The sequence below is a fragment of the Pinus tabuliformis genome, chromosome J, assembly GCF_031772625.1.
Source record: "Pinus tabuliformis cultivar Carrire ecotype Pingquan chromosome J, CPIR1, whole genome shotgun sequence".
Lineage (NCBI taxonomy): Eukaryota > Viridiplantae > Streptophyta > Pinopsida > Pinales > Pinaceae > Pinus > Pinus tabuliformis.
This window is the reverse complement of record NC_142295.1, coordinates 573,601,257-573,622,162: the sequence shown is the minus strand read 5'-3', so window position 1 is coordinate 573,622,162 and position 20,906 is coordinate 573,601,257.

The window sequence follows — 20,906 nt, the reverse complement described above, 5'->3', positions numbered from 1 at the left end:
TGATGTATGCCTTATCAAGCATTTCCTTCAACTGTAACTTCAATTCTACTAGCTTTGGAGTGCTCATCATGTACGGTGCCTTTGATGTTGGTGCTTCCAGCATCAACTCAATAGAAAAGACCACTTCCCTATGAGGCAGTAACTCTGAGATATCTGCTGGGAATACATCCTGAAACTTCTGCAAAAACGGATACCTCAGCATCCTCAAAATCATTACCTTTATCATTATAAATATGCACTGCAAAAAATACACGCCCTTTCTTGCAACAACGCTTTTCCTGCATAATTGTAACCATTTTAACTGATGTATCGTTCTTCTTATTTTGTAAGATTCTCTATTCTCCATTGTCATCCAAGCACTCAATATACTTGTCATAACAGTCAACCTTAGTTCTGTGAAGATACAACCAGTCCATACCCAAAAGCATATTGTATGATCCCAATGGAAGTACATTCAAGTTCATTGATGTAGGCATACCGTTAAACTCAAATGCACAAGCTCTTACCCAATGATGAACTCTCTTCTTTGTATTTGTATCCAATTGCACTAACTAAGATTCTGCATGTACTTATTTATACAAACCACACTTATCCACTAGGTCATGGTTAACATAACTATAATTAGATCCAAGGTCAATTAAAATAGAAACAACTTGATCGCAAAGCTTACCATCCATCTCAATAATAGATTTCTGGTGATCTGTTTGCTTGATATCAAATGTTTCATAGATCCATGGAATGTTATGCCCAACATCCCCAACTATATGGGCTTCATGTGCACTGAAAATCTAAGTTCAACCACCACAATACAATGGACAATCCCTCTTGAGATACTCCTAGCCACATATCCAACACTGCGACTATCCCTTACCATCACCTTTATTATTCTTCCCTCCAGGATGTGACCTGTGTCCTTGTCCAACTACATTAAACTTCTTACAAGGAACAACATTCTCTTTCTCACCTGCATCCTAGGTTCTTGTTCACTTCAGCTACCATTTACCTTTAGTCTTGTCTTTCCCTTTCCAACCTTGCTGAGATTTTGTCTCATGCTTTAGTTACTCATAACGATGCTTCAACTTCCCAATGACTTCTTCAAGTGAATGAGGCTCATCATACTCAAATAGATCTTTAAATGCTAATGGTAATCCAGTAACAAATATTTGAACCTTGGCCTTCTCATCCTTAAGATATGGTAGATACCTCAATAACACCAAGAACTTAGTCATATACTACTCATCTGTCATCGAGACCATCTTTAGGTCATATAACTTGTTATCACTGGGATAAAAAGAATTAGGTTGTCTCAAACTTTGACCTAGTGTAACTATTTCACACCACTTGGACTAGAAGTTAGCCCTTCCAATCTGAGAGGGCTCTCTCAAAAACATTATCAAATTTACTTCAAACAGTACAAACAAGATATGACTAACTCTGGTCTTTTCTTTTTTATTGGTTTTGTAGGTGAATAAAAATGTGATGACTGCCACCATTGGGCATGGAGTCAAATTAAAACAAATTATAGCCAACAACAGTGTTTAATGGAAGCTGAGGCATATATAGCTTTGAAACTGATATCAAATTAACATCCATAGTCATACATAGTAAATGAAGGAAATTGGAGCAGTTTGAGAAGATTTCCAAGTAATCAAGATATTATGTAAAACAAGAAACAACATGAAAGCCATGACATGAATCTCAGGTACAAAAATAGAGTTTCTACAAATTTTCAATTAAAAGGATCAAAATATTACATAAGGTCAGTTCTTCACATTATCCATCAACAACTCTCAAAGTCGAAAAGTTACTTATTTATAGAGAAAATATCTCTTTACATTATATTACGACCTGGGCCAAATTTGATCCACTATCTAAGAAACCTATTCCTATTTTTATTCTAACTAACAGGTTCCTCTTAGGGATTTTCTTTTTTACATAGTTGGAATTTAGCTAGGACTCTACTAGCTTTAAAAACTCTAACCACTTTCTGTTGATGAAGATAACCGAGCCCAATTGCTTGCTAAATTTGTTGGAGTGTCATTACACCTTCGACATGTTGATAGATATCAATTAAATTTATTTTTGCTGACTATCCTAATGAGATGGCTATTATGCTGATGTGGCTATGCGCTGACTTGGCATGCTGAAAAATAGGAGTTTAGCGTGATGTAGTGGACACCATTTATGATCAGTAATCCATCTGGAGCTTGGATTTCTGATATTCAAAATCTTCAAAAACGCAAAAAAAACAGAGTTTTTTATGATTTCGTAGCAAAAAATAGAGTCTTCATCAGTTTCATAGCAAACTTTGGTAGCAACTTCAAAAAACACCCTTATGCTACCTCTTTTCTCTCTCTGTTAGTTCTGAGGTTTTTTTTTATGTTTGTAAGCTAAACATAGTCCTTTAGAACTATCTTTGTTGAACTTTAGACCAACTTTAACTTCCATGGAAAGCTACAGTAGTTTCGTAGCAAATTCTCAGCTTCATTATGGGGAGTTGCTACGAAAGTTTCAAAATTTTGAATTTTTCTAATTTTCATTATTCTTAATGCCTCCTTAGCACTCTTAATACCATGTTAACTATATATAGAGTTGAATTTACTGGTTTAGGTATAGTGAAGACAAAAGTGAGGACTTTACCACAGCATGGAGTAGCACCTAATTCAGTAACGATCTTGAGGTCTTTCCTTTTGAGTTCATCCTAGGTCATTTCAATTTGAGTTTCCAATGTTGTGACTTGTCCCTGTAATATTTTTCCATCTGCCTGTAACCAACTATTCCCTTTGTACATATGCTCTAACACTTTGTGCAAAGTCAGATTCCTTCTTATGATCTTTTTAGATTTGTTTGCAATTTTATCATAAAAATCTATTTGTTTTAACACTTCATTTTTGTATTCATCAAACTCAAGTTTGGTATTGATAACTTTTTGTCTGGCTTCCCTTAACTACTCGTGTAGGACCTCTATTTCACTTTTTTCTTGAACAACTTCCTTGCCTTTATTTTTCTTTGTTGGCTTCTTTGATGGTTATGTTTTGTCCAATGGTGCTTCAGGTATCTCTTCAACTTGTTGCATTGATCTTGTGACAAGTTTCATTGGCCTAAAAATGAAACCATGTTCTTCTTGAGTAAAGTCTAATTTATTAGCACTCTTGCTTTTCTTCTTCATTTCAATTTGGGTCACTTCTATAGGTTGTTCAACTGGGCTTTATTCATTGTCTATATCTTCTAGAATATCAATCAGCTTGCGTTTGTTTGTACTATGTTCTCTACTCTGTCTTCTGGTCATCCTCCTTTTAGTACTTCTGTAAGTTTCAATTACAGGTTGTTCTACCACTGGTTTTCGCTCTACTACTAATTGTTGCTCTTTTGTAAGGGTTGTGGATTTAGATTTAGTAGTTCTATTAGAGGGGGTAGAAACATCTAATTCATACCCAATTAAGAACAAAAGGTAAGCCAATCTTTGTTCAATCTATTTAACTCTTCAACCACTAGTAATTTGATAAGACCATGATGAAAAACATAGGTATTGCTTGTATCTGGTTTAGCTTGAACCTTGTTAGTCATTTTTCCTAGACTTCTAAAGAGATATAAATGGATATCTAAGGGTTGTTTACCTTTGAAGTGGAGTAGCAACCTGAAGTGGTACTGGTAGACCATATGGAACCTTCCTTCACATGTAAAATACTTTTGAATAACCATAAGAAATTTGGAATAATGCTCCTTAAGGCAGGTTCTAGAGATGCCTGTTGTCATATCAATTTTTCGATGTTCTTCCTTAAAAAATTCATCACAATTTTGTAGCTGGAACTTCTAGACTTTAAACCATGTCTCCCTGACCTTGGGATTTCAGTATCATGGGAAATGGTGTCTGGAGAGACATTTAAACTTAAGATTCTAACCTACATGGCAATCCTTGTGAAATTGATGGTGAAGTCTTTATTGATTTGCGCATGAAAATCCTGCAATTTTTGGCAAAATTGTTGGGTATACGACCAAAGTCCCACATTGACTAGAAGTGGGGAAGATCATGGGTATATAAGGATGGAAAAATATCTCCATTGGTATGAGGCCTTTTGGGGTAAAGCCCAAAAACAAATCCATGAGGGCTTAGGCCCAAAGTGGACAATATCATACCATTGTGGAGATATGTGGTGTCCAGAGTCCTTACAAGTGGTATCAGAGCCCAGGTTCAAAGTTAGCCAAGTGGATGAATCCTCGGAATGTCGAACGAAGGTGGTGAGCCCCGGTAATATCACAATGGGATCCGTGGATGAGCTCGGTTAGAGAAAGCTCTCGAGACAGGTGGTGCTACCATGTAAGGTGTGTGCTTCCAACGCATTGGAGCGGAGAATCCTGCGGATGGATAATCGTTTGAGGGGAGGCTCGATGGTCCTTTGTTTGAGGGGAGGATTGTTGGGTATACGACCAAAGTCCCACATTGACTAGAAGTGGGAAGGATCACGGGTATATAAGGATGGATAAATATCTCCATTGGTATGAGGCCTTTTGGGGTAAAGCCCAAGAACAAATCCATGAGGGCTTAGGCCCAAAGTGGACAATATCATACCATTGTGGAGATATGTGGTGTCCAGAGTCCTTACAAAAATCGTAGACATCCCACGTTGGCAAATGACTGTACAAAAGTTGGGCCTTCTTTAAGAAATTTCATATCTGTGGGCTCATATTTCACTACAACACCTCCTTTGTATTGTTTCCTGGTTGCCATGCTTATCAACACGTCAGGAGTTTCTTGTGAGTTGCTTCCTCTTCACCTGCAAACTAATTTGAGAACACCTGGATCTGACTTAGACCATGGCTAAACTTGAATTGACAGCGCAAACCCTATTCAACGATAGCACTTGTGAACTTTTTGATAGCAACAGATGGTATAAAGAGGAAAAGGAGAGGTAAGGGTGAATGAAAAAGAGTGGAGGACACGAGAATAAAGGTGTATTATGACTCAGTACAACTCTAACATTACTAACAATGAATTAAAATAAAACCATTACATAGCAACAGACTTTTGTAGCGAGACAAGTTTCAGGATGGTTCTTTTTGCTACGGAACTGTGAGGGACTTATGTAGCGAATTCTGGGTTTTCTGAATTGGAGTTGCTGCGAAAGTTTGTAAAACTATCAGACAAGTCAATTATGAAATGATGACCTCGAAACAAATGGAATTATGACCTTTTCTTTTTATGGTGACCCTAAAACACTAAATGTACCCTATGACAGATTTCACATGAACATAAAAATAAAAACCCTATCTAAGATGACTAATCAAACTAAAAATTATTTCTAGGGGTTATCATGGATAACAGTGGCTCCAATGGGGATGTTGCACCCCTCTGGTGCAACAAAGAACTAGCATACTAGTTTCCTTATTAAAGACTGAAAATTAATGACATAATCTCCAAGTTTTTATGGCCTTCACTTCAGGCTCAAACTTGTCAAATGGATCATCAACACCTGCAAATGAGAAAATAAAAATGGAGTATATACAATGGTGTTTCTTTCAAATTTGGAGGATCAAGAGATATAATGTTTGAGAAACCTGCCATTGACAGGTCCTCCCCCATACAACTGACCATCCATCTCTTGCAATATGAATGTATTATCTCCATGATAGGCTGAAATATTATATGGTCCCTTCCAATATTTCAAGCTTGTCGTGTTTTCTTTTATCTTCAATCTTAGCCTCCCACTTCAAAACTACATCTTAAGGACTAAATTTTTCTTCTTTTGTATTTTTGTCAAATGCCTTTTTAATTTTGTTCTGAGATTGTTGATGATTGTTGTAAACTTCTTTTCCTTTTTCCTATAGAGAAATTAGTTGGTTGATCCTCCTTTGGATAGCATTTGGCTCTTCTTTTAGTTCCTGCAACAGTTTCATGACTGGAACTCCAAGGGAAATAGGAAAAATAGCTTCAATTCCATAAACTAACTCATAAGGATAAACTCCTATATACCATTTAGTACAAATTATGTCAGCCCATAGAGAAAATTTAAGTTTTAAATTCCATGACCTTTTATTTTCCTGCAAGATATTTTTGATGATTCTAACTAGGCTTTTGTTTGATGATTCAACTAAGCCATTACCTTGGGGGTAATAGGTTGTAGAATGACCAAGAGTGATATTATACTGGTTACAAAAACTTACCAGCCTTTTTGATTTGAAAGCCTGAGCATTGTCAGTGATGATCTTCATGGGGAAGCCAAATCTTGACATGATGTTGTTTTCCAAGAATTGAATAATGACTACATTTATAACTTGTCTTGTAGGAATTGCTTCAATCCACTTTGTAAAGTAATCAATGGTGGTTAAGATCCACCGATGTTGGCCTGAAGATGTAGGATGTATTTCGCCAATAAAATCTAACCCCCACTGCTGGAAAGGGGCTTCCACAAAAATAGGTTTCAAAGGTAATGGGAGTAACTTCCTTTTCCCATCAAATATTTGACATTCATGACAAGAATAAACCTTTTTGTATACATATCTGAACATTGAAGGCCAAAAAAAGCCTACTCTAAGTATCTTATTCATTGTTTCTCTCCATTAATAATGACCTCCACAATCACCTTTATGAAATTCTTCAATCATTTTTTCAGCCTCATCTTCTAAAAGGCAGTTAAAAAGTATTCCACCTGAATCTTTCCAATACAAACATTTATTCAAAATGTAATATCTCATTGATTTCAACTTGACAAATCCAGAATTTGACTTTGTTAGTTCAGAAGGAGCATTATGATTTTGCAGTACAAAGATAACATCTTTATACCAGTCTCACATTGTAAATTTGTCTTCAACAAGGATTAGCTCTTCATCTTTAATTGTATCTAAATTTTCTGTTACAAAATTGATGTCCATACAGTCAAAATTTTATTGAGTCATCAACTTTGCCAATCGTTGTCCTTTTACCAATTTTGTAGGTCTGATTTCCAAATCATATTCCAACAGAGTGGCAATCCGCTAACTCCTTTTACCATCTGGATCAGCTTGAGTTAATATGTCTTTTACTACAGCATTAGGTACATAAGCAACAATGTGTGAATGAATAACATACACCCTGAAATCTTTAAGAGCCTTCACCAAAGCATAAGCTTGCTTCTCCATGATGTTATATTTCAATTCAGAGTTTCCAAGTGTTCTACTAAAAAATGAAATAGATTGTTCATTACATTGATGTCCTTTCTGCAACAATTCCCCAGCAGTTATGTGTTCTGAAGCAAAATTAAAAACCAAAAATTGCTTTGAAAAATCAGGATTTATGAGAATTGGAGCCTAAGTGAGAGCCTTTTTTATTTCTTCAAATGAATGTTTATATTATCTTGTCCATTTAATATCACAATCTTTCCTAATCATATTTGTGATGTGTTTCACAATCTCTGCAAAGTTAGGAACAAATCTTCTTACAAAATTCACTTTGCCTAAAAAAGATTGGATTTCTTTTCTATTTCTAGGGAGACAAATTTTTTGGATTGCAACAACCCTACTTGGATCAATATTAATTCCCTCCTTTGATATAATATGACCCAACAACTTTCCCTTTGTCAAAGAAAAAATACTCTTAGTAGGGTTTAAATAAATACCAAATTTTCTGCATTTTTGAAAGACTCTCTCCAAATGCTTGAGATTTTGGTCTTCCTTTTTAGAAAACACAGTGATATCATCCAAATATACCACCACAAACCTATTTATCTCATCTGCAAATGCAATGTCCATACCTCTCTGAAAATCCGCACCTGCATTAATAAGTCCAAAGGGCATCTTTTCATACATAAATGTTCCCCACGGTGTGGTAAAAGTTGTCTTCTCTTGGTCATCAGGATGTGCCAATATCTGATTATAGCCTGAGAAACCATCTAGCATTGACAACCTTTGTAGTCCAACAATGTTTTGTATATGATCCATTTTGGGAAGCGAATAATTATCTTTTAATGAAGCCTTATTCAAGTTTCTGAAATCAATGCATATCCTAATTTCCCCATTCTTCTTTCTCATAGGTACCAGATTATCCAACCACTTGGAAAACATCAATGGCACTATGATATTTTCTTCAAACAACTTTTTGATCTCCTTTTCAATCAATGGAAAAAGCAATGGATTTATCCTTCTCATTTTTTGTTTGAAAGATTTTTCATTTTCTTTTATTGGTATTGTATGTTGAATAACATTTGGACCATACCTTTGTAAATCAACATAACTCCATGAAAAAATGTCTATATCTCTCTTCATAAAATCCAAATATTTTTGTTTCATCTCAGAAGAAAGAAATTTGGACAACTTTAAATTCTTTTGATTTTCAGCAGTACCAAGATTATAAGTTTCAACCTCCTCATCATCAGGTTTTATCTTAGGGTCCTTAGCCACATCATTCTGGTCAAACGAATTTTCAAGAGGAATCAATCCCTTTGGAATAGAATTGTTTTTGAGCTGGACAACTTCAGTATTGGCTTTGGTTTTAGCAAAGACGTTTTGCTAGTCAACTTGAGTAGATTCAAATTCTTCTTTCAGTTCCAGGAAATTTTTGACTTGTTCGTCATTATCAAATACTTGCTAGTTTGTTATGTTATCAGATATGGCTGGCCTATTCCTAATTTCAACTTCATATTTCTTGCTGGAATGAATTGGAATTATAAATAGACTAGCTAAAACGGCCAAGGAATCTGCAACATTGTTCTGTTCTTTAGGCTTGATGGTGAAATTATATTCTTCAAAATTTTCCAGTAATTCGAGAATCAAATTTATGTAGGCTCTCATTCTAACATCCTTGGTTTTATAGGTGTTATTAACTTGTTTGATGACCAATTCAGAATCACCAAAAACTGAGATTTTCTTAACACCTAAATTCTTCAAGACTTCTAAACCCAAAACCAATGCTTCATACTCTGCCATATTATTTGTGCAATCAAAATTGAGTCTGTAAGAGAAAAAATTACTTTCATCTCTTGGGCTAATTATCCAAATGCCTGCACCAACTCCATCTCTTCCTGTAGCACCATCAAAGCTCATAGCCACCAACCTTTCCTATCAATTTCTCCAACTTACTGCCCTTTTTGCATGCTAATTTTCTGTGCTGTTGGTGATTTCATTGAACAGTATAGATGAGCCTAATTCAGTCTCCATTGCATACACTGGAAATTTTTGAGGTTCGGCTTTGTTTTTGACCATATATGCCATCCTAGACCCTCTGTATAATCTCCTTTGTTCACCAAAAACCAGGATAGTAGCATAGGACATGTCCATTTGAATGGTTCCTTTGATTTTGGCAGCCCATGATCTAGATAGCAACATGCCAAACTTTGGTGGAATATCAGCCACAATAATATCCATCAGTATAGTTTTAGCATGAATTTGACTTAAACCAACAACCACATCTTTGATTAGACCTATACATTGCACTCTCTGAATTAAATGAAAATAAGTCTTTGTATGGCCTGGTTATGTCTAAACCCAATCTCTCCATGATGACCTTAGGAATTAGATTGTGTGATTCCCCTGAAGCTAACATAGAAATATGTAGTGTCATGTCATGGATGTTTAAACTCACATAGAAAGGTGGCACCTCTTCATTTTTCTCATCTTTTTCCCTTGGCCCTAGGAACACAGTAGGATGATCTTCTTGCAGATTTAAAATATCAGATTGTCCAACTTCAGTGTTAAGTATTTTGAAAATTTGCTTTCTATATTATATAACCCTTATTATTTCTCCAAAGGGGACAACAATTTTTATCTTTGAAATTTCATTCTCTAAGTTAAAAACTGGATGTGTCTTCTCAACTTCCTTTCCAAGGATTTCTTTCTTTTTTTCAGCAACTTTTGGAGCATATTTCTTAGGCTAATTCTTATTTGAAAATATATGAACATTTTTGTTTCTCATATTAAATTGTTTTTGCATCTTTACAATAGCATGTTGATAGCCTTCTAAGTATTTTGATTGTGGTTCAGTTCCATCATCACCTAGGTCATTACTAGACTCATCATGTTCTTCTTTTGTTAAAAACATTCATCTACTAGGTTTTGATGGAAAGGAGGCCTAACTTGCTGGTCACATTGATTTCTCTGTTCTCTTTGCCTATGTTGAATTTGAACCCTTCTGAAATTTGGATTTCTAACTTGTGTCTTAGGTTGTGCAATAGGAGGATTATTTCCAAGGGCTAGTATATCCATGAGCCTTTCCATTGTTTTCATCGTAGTATCAAATTTGACATCAGAATATGTAGAATGTTGTTCTTCCTCTTTTACCTTTCCTTCACCAACTTTAGACCTCTTTGTTGCAGCCATATTAACTTCTACTTTCACATAATCATTCTACATGTCAGCTAAGGTAGAAGATTCTCTCTCTCTCTCTCTCAATAGAATGGAAAACTCATAATCAAAGGCCTCAGCATAGTGTAACTGGGCAACTCCTGGGGGAGGTTTGATATGATAAGGAATGGAATTATATGCTTTATTGAACATTTTTTTAAATCTTGTACTGATTCATGACTTGCCTTCTTCAGATTGTTATATTCAAGCAAAGCTTGTACAAGATTAACTTTACTTACCCATTTCCTTAAGAAAGTGTCTTCTAATTCATCCCAATTATGTAAACTTCCAAGAGCTAAAGCTTTAAACCACTTTTTCACTTCACCAATGAAACTCTCTACAAACAACCTCATCGTAACATCTTCATAGTCTACCTCTTATAGGTCTATAAAGTCATTCGATTGGTCAACATGTTGTTATGCAATAATTCCCTCCTCACTTCCAAAAGTTTTTATTCTAGTGGAGTACCCTTGAGGTAAGTCATGGAGTATGGATGGTAAAATAAGAGGAGCATATCTAGCAGGACTTGCCATAGCAAAAGTACTAGCAGAAAATCCAATAGGAGGGGTAAAAATGAAACTAGCAGGGGTAGTGATGAAAGAAGATGTGCTTGAAGGGACTTGAGTGACAGAGACTTTCATTTTCGAAATAAAATTACTTCTTTCAGGTAAAGGGAAACCAATTTATTTTCTTGGCAGAAGTTCAAAAGGATCAAATTCTTTTAGTTTTTCTAAAGACACTTGTTCAATTGACAATTCTGATGCAGCAATCTCCCAAAATTTGTCTTTAACTTCTTTAGGAACCTCAAAAGTAGAATCTAACCCTATTTTTGGTAAATCACTCTTTGATTTAGATCTAAGAAATATGGACTTAAATTCTTCATCAAATTTAATACCTTCAATATTTTTAATATCTCCAAAGGGCACTATCTCTGGTGGATTAGGGTCTAGATTGCTACTCGTATGAATCTTCTTGGAATCCACCTTTAATTTGAGGATATCAATGGAGTCACCAAGGTAGAAATACAGCCTCGAACAATCTGATCTCCTGCTACCTTCAAGAGCTCAACTTTTTGAAATGAAACACCCAAGATTATATAACTTTCGAACTCCTGGCACACACACCAAAATGTTATCATTGGGCTAGAAAGAATTGGGTTGTCTCAACCTTTAACCTAGTGTAACTATTTCAGACCACTTGGACTGGAAGTTAGCCCTTCCAATCTAAGAGGGCTCTCTCAAAAATACTATCAAATTTACTTGAAACAGTAAAAACAATAGATGACTAACTCTGATCTTTTTTTTTTGGTTTTGTAGGTGAAGAAAAATGTGATGACTGCCACCATTGGGTATGGAGTCAAATTAAAACAAATTATAGCCAACAACAGTGTTTGATGGAAGCTGAGGCATCTATAGCTTTGAAACTGGTATCAAATTAACATCCACATTCATACATAGTAAATAAAGGAAATTGGAGCAGTTTGGCAAGATTTCCAAGTAATCAAGATACCATGTAAAACAAGAAACAACATGAAAAGAACACATGAAAGCCATGACATGAATCTTAGGTACAAAAACAAAGTTGTTGCAAATTTTCAATTAAAAGGATCAAAATATTACATAAGGTCAGTTCTTCACATTATCCATCACAACTCTCAAAGTCGAAAAGCTACTTATTTATACAGAAAATATTTATTTACACTATCTTGCCATCTTGGCCAAATTTGATCCACTATCTAAGAAACCTATTCCTATTTTTATTCTAACTAACAGGTTCCTCTTAGGGATTTTCTGTTTTACATAGTTGGAATTCAACTAGGACTCTACTAGCTTTAAAAACTCTAACCACTTTATGTTGATGAAGATAATCGATCCCAATTGCTTGCTAGATTTGTTGGAGTGTCATTACACCTTCAACCTATTGATAGGTATCAATTAAATTTGTTTTTGTTGATTGCCCTAATGAGTTGGCTATTATGCTGATGTGGCTATGTGCTGACTTGGCATGCTGGAAAATAGGTTTTTAGGATGATGCAGTGGACACCCTTTATGATCTGTAATCCATATGGAGCTTGGATGTCTGATATTCAAAATATTCAAAAAGGCTTTAAAAACAGAGTTTTTATGATTTCGTAGCAAAAAATAGAGTCTTCAGCAGTTTCGTAGCAAACTTTGGTAGCAAATTCAAAAACCACCCTTAGGCTACCTCTTTTCTCTCTCTGTTAGTTCTTAGGTCTTTTTTTATGTTTGTAAGCTAAACATAGGCCTTTACATTTATCTTTGCTGAGCTTTAGACTAGCCTTAACTTCCATGGAAATCTACAGCAGTTTCGTAGAAAATTCTCAACTTCATTATGGGGAGTTGCTACGAAAGTTTCAAAATTCTGAGTTTTCTAATTTTCATGATTTTTAATGCCTCTTTATCACTCCTAATACCATTTTGACTATATATATATGGTTGAGTTTACTAGTTTAGGTATAATGAAGACAAAATTGAGAACTTTACCACATCATGGAGTAGCACCTACGTTAGCAATGATCTTGAGGTTTTTATTTTTGAGTTCAACCTGGATCAGTTCAATTTGAGTTTCCAGTGTTGTTACTTGTCCCTGTAAGCTTTTTTTATCTGCCTGTAACCAGTTATTCCTTTTATACATATGATCCAACATTTTGTGCAAAGGAAGAGTCCTTCTTATCATCTTTTTAGATTCGTCTACAATTTCATCATAAAAATCTATCTTTTTTAACACTTCATTTTGGTATTCATCAAACTCAAGTTTGGTCTTGATAAATTCTTGTTTGGCTTCCCTTAACTTTTCTTGTAGGACCTCTATTTCACTTTTTTCTTGAACAAATTCATTTCCTTTCTTTTTCTTTCTTGGCTTCTTTGATGGTTCTGTTTTGTCCAATGGTGCTTCAAGTATCTCTTCAACTTGCTGCATTGATCTTGTGATAGGTTTCCTTGGCCTAAAAATGAAACCATGTTCTTCTTGAGTAAAGTCTAATTTCTTAGCTCTCTTGCTTTTCTTCTTGGTTTCAATTTGGGTCACTTCTACAAGCTTCTCAACTGGGATTTCTTCAATGTATATAGCTTCTAGAATATCAGTCAGCTTGCCTTTCTTTGTACTTTGTTCTCTACTCTATCTTCTGGTCATCCTCCTTTTAGTACTTGTGGAAGTTTCAATTACAGGTTGCTCTGCCACTGGTTGTTTCTCTGCTACTGATTGCTTCTCTTTTCTAGGGGTTGTGGATTTAGATTTAGGAGTTCTCCTAGAGGGGTAGCAACTTCTAATTCATACCCACTTAAGAACAAAAAGGTAATCCAATCTCAGCTCAATCTATTTAACTCTTCAACCACTAGTGATTTGATAATACCATGATGAAAAACAGAGGTACTGCTTGTATATGGTTTAGCTTGAACCTTGTCAGCCATTTTTCCTAGACTTATGAAGAGATAGAAAGGGATATCTAAGGGTTGTTTACCTGTGAAGTGGAGCAGCAACCTGAAGTGGTATTGGTAGACCATATGGAACCTTCCTTTGCATGTAAAATACTTTTGAATAACCATCAGCAATTTGGAATAATGCTCCTTAAGGCAGGTTCTAGAGATGCATGTTGTCATATCAATCCCTCAATGTTCTTCCTTCAAAAATTCATCACAATTCTATAGATGGAACTTATGGACTTTAAAACATGTCTCCCCTGACCTTGGGATTTTAATAGCATGGGAAATGGTGTCTGGAGAGACATTTAAACTTAACATGCCAACCTTCATGCCAACCCCTGTGAAATTGATGCAAAGTATTTAGTGATTTGCGCATGAAAACCCTGCAATTTTTGGCAAAATTGTATACATCCCATGTTGTCAAATGATTGTACAAAAGTTGGGTCTTCTTCAAGAAATTTCATATATGTGGGCTCATAACGCAATATGACACCTCCTTTGTATTGTTTTCTAGTTGATATGTGGGCTCATAACGCACTACGGTGCCTCCTTTGTATTGTTTTCTAGTTGACATGCTTATCAACACGTTAGGATTTGCTTGTGAGTTTCGTCCTCTTCACCTGCAAACCAATTTGAGAACACCTAGACCTAACTTAAACCACGGCTAAACGTTTTTTTAGGGCGCAAACCCTATTCAATGACAGCACTTGTGAACTTTTTTATAGGAGAAGATGCTATAAAGAGGAAAAGGAGAGGTAAGGGTGAATGAAAAGGAGCGGAGGACACGAGAATACAGGTGTATTATGACTCAGTACAACTCTGACATTACTAACAATCATTTAAAATAAAATTGTTACACAGCAACAGACTTTCGTAGTGAGACAAGTGTCAGGATGGATCGTTTTGCTACGGAACTGTCTTGGACTTTCGTAGCGAATTCTAGGTTTGTTGAACTGGAGTTGTTGTGAAAGTTTGTAAAATTGTCAGACAATTTAATTATGAAACAATGACCTAAAAACAAATGGAATTGTGACCTTTCCTTTTTATGATGACCCTATCAAACACTAAATGTACCCTATGACAGATTTCACATGAACCTAAACATAAAAACCCTATCTAAGATGACTAATCAAACTAAAAATTATTTCTAGGGGTTATTTGGATAATAGAACTCCTTATCCTTACTATCACAGTACCTCTCTAATAAATGCATCTTCCTGAAGAATCTCTTGAATTCATGCCAACTCAACTCCTCTCTTCTGGTGTCTCTAACCCACTTCACATCTTCCCACCAAATTTTTTCTTTCCCTTTGAGGCTGAAGATAGCTATTATGGCCTTCATGTTCCTTGTGTAATCATGCAACTCAAAGAACTTCTTCATCCCAAGCAACCATGCCTTTGCATCTTCCTTCTTCTTCAAATCCTCATCAAAGGTGGGTGGCTTAGATTTCTTGAACTCATCTAGCAAATATCCCTTGTAATTCCTCCTATAAGAATGATAGTGATGATAACCATGGTGCTTGTCAGACCCATAACTAAAATAGAACATGTTTCCATCACCTCTCCTATCTATCATATCCAAGAACCTGCCATCCCTGACAGTATCTTCCCTATCTAACCTGTGACCACCATGAGACTTGTTACCATATTCCCCATTCATCCTTTTCTCTTGCTCATAACTAACTCGTGGTTATCCATGCCTCTGCATGTCTAAAAAACTCTGAAGAATAATTGCATTGACGTTTGCTTGTTTCTCCTGTGCTCTAACAAGTATCACCTATGATCTTCTTCCTGCAAGTATATCATGTGAGCTAAACCAAAATATAATATAATCAACATACCTCAGTATAGTTCAGGGGAGGATATATCATCTGCAAGATCAACCAAATTATCATGACACATGTACAATCATAATCGTAATAATATATCAACATCATCTCAACCATTATCCAATTACCATGCATGACCATACCAACTACATACCATGACCTCATACATGAAAACCAGAATCATGATAATGCATGCATAAGAACATATAGACGTTGACATGCATAACAAATGCATAACCGACATGCACTTATGATGACCACATTCCAACAACAACACCATCAACTTCCACATGAAAACACAACTGTAACAATAAACACCACCATGCATACATAACAAGAACATATATAACCTATATGCATGTGTGACAAACATAACCCAAGTGTTGAACCATGCTCTGATACCAATCTGTAACACCCTCCTCCCACACTTACCCAAGCTTATCGGTCCATCGGGGTAAATATGTCAGGAAGAGTTACTATGATATGACTCAACCTCCTATATCACCTTAAGGAAGTTGAATCGACATAAACAAACCTTACTAACCTCCGTTGGGTGCTACAGGATCCCCAAGGGCTAACCCACCCTTACAGATGTATCATGTCAAAAACCTGAGTTAACATGCTTTAGCACTCATCTGAACCCCTAGTCCCATCCACAAGCCTGCAAGGGAGAGACTATAGCCCTCCAATCACATGCACAAGCCTGCAAGGGAGAGACTGCAGTCTTTTTTGCCTAGTTTTGTGTCAGTGACTGCGAGATCTAAGCCACTTTTTCAGGGCTAGGATCCAGAAATCTTCCCAAAACTTAATGAAATTCTCATAAATGATAAATGACACAAGGAAAAGGCCTTCCATATAAAACTTAGACAAGAACCTGGCATAACAAGGCCTATCCATGAAACAATTTTCGTTAAACACATCATGAGCATGTAATGTACAAGTCATAAAAACACATTTGAACATAGGGGTTTCATACTTATATGAGAATCATCGAGAAGGAATGATTCCCTCTCATAATAGCTGCATTATCATCTATTAGACCATACATTCATTATTCATTCATTTAGTAATCAAAACATGATGAGAGCCATGACTAAGATCTGTCATAAAACCATGCTTATAACCAGCATATAACCAACAAATTAACAATGATAGAACAATCATTAAAATCATATAATAACCAAGCACATTTGCTAATAAAACTCAAGAGGAAAAGAGCTCATACTAACATATGCAAAATCCAACCAAGTCAGGGACTTCCATGTACCACCCAGCCATAGATTGGGCTGAACCAAATCTTTCTTTCATCCAATCACCCCCGTGCCATATTCCAAGAATGAATGTGGGACTCACAACAAAACCAACCATGGATTCTTCAGGATTTACCATGTATTTCGCCATTACCAGTCAAGGGATTCCTTGGCCCAAAACCCTCATTTATACAACCAGGCTTTACCATGTATCCCATCATTACTGGTAAAGGGATCACTAGGCCCTAAACAAGCATGGATGCCTCTGGATCTCTCCACCTAAACCGTGTGGAATTTTCCCATCTCCACCCTCAGGATTTATCGTGTATCGCACCATTACCGGTCAAGGGATTCCTAGGCCTTCGGGAATTTTCTTAAGACCACCCCACTTAGTTTCAAAACCATCTGACAATCCAGCTCAACCAAGTAAAAGAACCCCATCACACCATGGATATCTAAAAATGGAAAGGCGAGGTTGAAACCATTGCCACACCAGGAAAAACACATGCCAATGATAGGAAGAGAACTAAATGCACACATGCATATACTATGCATGTCAAAACTTGCAAGGGAATCATACATGCAAATCGATACCTCCAAGTTATCATGTTGTAGCTACTTGATCTAACTCTTCCTTGCTTGATATTTGCTTCTCTTTTGCTCCCCTATCCTTCCTTTGCTTTCCTTTCTCCAATGCTAGAGTTCTCTAAGAATGCTCTAAGTGTGCAAGAGTATGAGAGAATAGAGAGAGCTCCAAAATTGAACTTAAAAAAGTTGTGAACTGATCCTCAGAGGCCTTTTTACCAATGAGGCCTCTATTTTCTTCAATTTCCATTATTTTTCTTTCATTTCCCTCCTCACATGCAACTTGTGACCTTTCACCTTCCTTTTCTCCTATTTTCCTTTATTTTGATAAATAAAATGCCAATTAATGTCATTATTCCTTTTCCATTTCCTTTGTCATTTCCTTTGCCAATTTCTCTTTGCCATAATAAACCAAATGAGCACTTGCTAGGATGTTTCTCCCAATATTGAGCTTGGAATACATGTCCCATAACCTTGGTCTTATTTTTCCTTTATTAAATTTATTACATGGATTTTTTACATGGGGTTTTTACAGAAATGAGGGATAGGTTTGTGGCCTCTTAGACACACAATGGGAGGCTAGGAAGAAAAACAAAGGAGCTTACAACTGAAGAGGGGAGTTCTCTCTCATTGGTTTCTTTTGTTTTTGGTGTTGGATTCCAATAGAAACGATCTTTTGGATCTCGCTGTGGATTGTAGGAGCATGTGGGAGTTCTTAGAAAATGGTAGTAGAAGACAAAGTGGTTGAATCTTATGGACTGTGTGTAGGGCCATTGAGTTGTGTTATCTAAGGTTGTGCAATCAGTGGGAGGCTCATTGGATGACCAGATCACTATCATTGTTATTGTGTAGATAATAAACCACCTGTAAAATGAATTATGGGTCACTTTAGTGCTTGTTGTGTAGCTGATAAACCACCTAGACCCCTTTGGTGCTTTTACAAAAAGATAGTTGATAAACCACGTTGATATTGGATTCCAATTCTTGAGATTGATCAATACCCCATATGAACCTTGGGTGAATCCTTGTAAATGAACTCAAAGGATAGAGTGATTCATTATGGTGCTTACTACTAGGAACAATTGATAAACCACCATGGTGCTTGATGTACTCATAGTTGATAAACCAACTTGGTTCTTATTGTCAGAGAGAAATTGATAAACCACCGGGATAATGGGATATATCCTCTCTAAGTGTTTAACCAAGCCTTGATGTGAATTCCCTGAGATAGAAAATTCCTTAGACATTGGATATGGCTCAAGCGTGGTCAAATGAAAGAAAGTTGTGGTGTAGTTGTCCTATGCTTGAGTGGCGAGTGGAAGTCCCTCCTTCAGTTGCAGACCAATTTGAGACATAGAGATAAGTATATTACATTTGTGTAATTTAATCATGAACTTTGATGTTCACTATTATGCTTATGATTGGTTTGAAATCTTGTGCATCTATGAAGTTAATGAATGTTTGGACTGTGTTGTTCAATATTTTAGTTCATGATTGATTTAAGGAATTATGTTTATGTTATCTAATTTAATAACAATGGATTATACATATATATATTAGCTAAGTGTGTTCTAAGGATTAGTATTGTATGATAGATGGACTACAATTCCTCTTATTTAGTTATGAGTATCATGTATCTATACTTAGTTAATTAACATTCATATTCCTCTAAACATGGTTGTTGTAGCGGCTACAACCACCCTCCAAAATTTTTCCTATGCTTCGATTTTGGAGCATCCCTTCTTATCTGCAAGAGATCATATTGCACTGATCCAGGTATTCATACTTCAACTGAGACATATATTTCCATTTTTGCTTGTGTTTTTTCACTTAGCTTATTCTTCTAAGTCACAAGTTGATCTCCCAACTTGGTCTCACAGTAATTCTGGGCTTGCCTTCTGAAAATGCACAATACTGGAGGGAAAGCAGCCTTGATGATGGGAATTGCGCAGTCTTGGACAGAAATCAGCCTTGTGCTCAGGAACTGTGCAGTCATGGGACGCAGACAATCATTGAGCCTAGAAATTATGCAACCTTCACTAAGCTTAGAAATTACGCAGTGCACTAAGCCATAAAGTTGTCCAGTTCCCCAGAACTGCGCAATATTTCTCGACAGTATGCATGGAAAGTTTCAACAATGTAAACTTTGAAACGGAAACTATAAACTCAAAATGGGAACTCTGAAGAAAAAACCCCAAAAAAACATGAAAAACAATGCTAAAAACGAAAAGTGTGTATACTGGAACGATGATTTTTTTTTAGGGTCAATTTTGAACATGTTTTAAAATGGCAATGAAAACAATTTTTTTGTGCAAAATTTGTGCAAAAAACACCCTGGAAACGAAAAGTGTTGATACTGGAACGATGGTTTTTTTTTAGGGTCAATTTTCAACATTTTTAAAAAATGCCAGTAAAACCGAATTTTTATGTGCAAACAAACAGTTGTTTTTAAGGAAAAAAACACACTAATCTTTTTGGTAGAATAACATTTTTCTTTCCCAAGTATAATTTCAACATGTTTTAGTAATGGAGATAAAGATAAAATAATGGGATTTGAAACACATTAAAATTTTATTAGTTTTCATCCATGTTGTTAAACATATAATAACATGACACTAAAGATCGCTAAAATTCTAATTGTTTTCAACCATAACATTAAAGATACAAAAAATTGGAAATTTTTCAACCATAAAATTAAAAAACCATGACATTATTAACAAATTACATGACTAAATTAATCAAAATGTCATTATTTGTAGATTGAATGAAACATACATTATATCTCTAATTTATTGTTGCATTATAGATATTCTAAATAATAAAAATCATCATAATTAAAACATATAATCCAAGAACATAAAAATGACTCATAACTTTTGATTTAACACCATATGGAAATCAAAATTTTATTTCAAGATACGATGCAAACATCAGCTATATAAATTGTCTTAGAAAATTATTCAAAATCACTCATATTTTTTTTCACACCATCATAATTCACATCTTCAGATGAATGACTGGATGCAGATGAACATGTTTCATATTCTTCTCTTTCATCAACTAGTGCCCCATTTGAGTCCACATGCATGCCCACCATTTCAGGTTTCAAAATTCTTCTGGATCTATGACTAGTTTCAGCAGACTCCCATCTCAACATTGTTCCTTCTGGTAACAACCTTTTCAGAATCTCTATTGTCTTGAAGCGAAGAGTTCCTCTCTTTGTTAAATTGAAGTCATAAACAAGTATGTCAACATCCTCCAATTTTAAGAGGTCTGTGCGGCGACGATTTATATTTGTACCCTTTCTTTTTCTCTTTCCGCCAATTTTTTTATCAACTACCATCTCTGGCTTATACACACCATTGAATGGGTGTGTATTTGTGGCATACCAATGTACTTCAACACCTGTAACATCTTCATTTTCTGTAAAGACCTTTATAACCTTAGCAGCCCATAATGGATAGTCATTGGGATCTCCATCTGCTAGC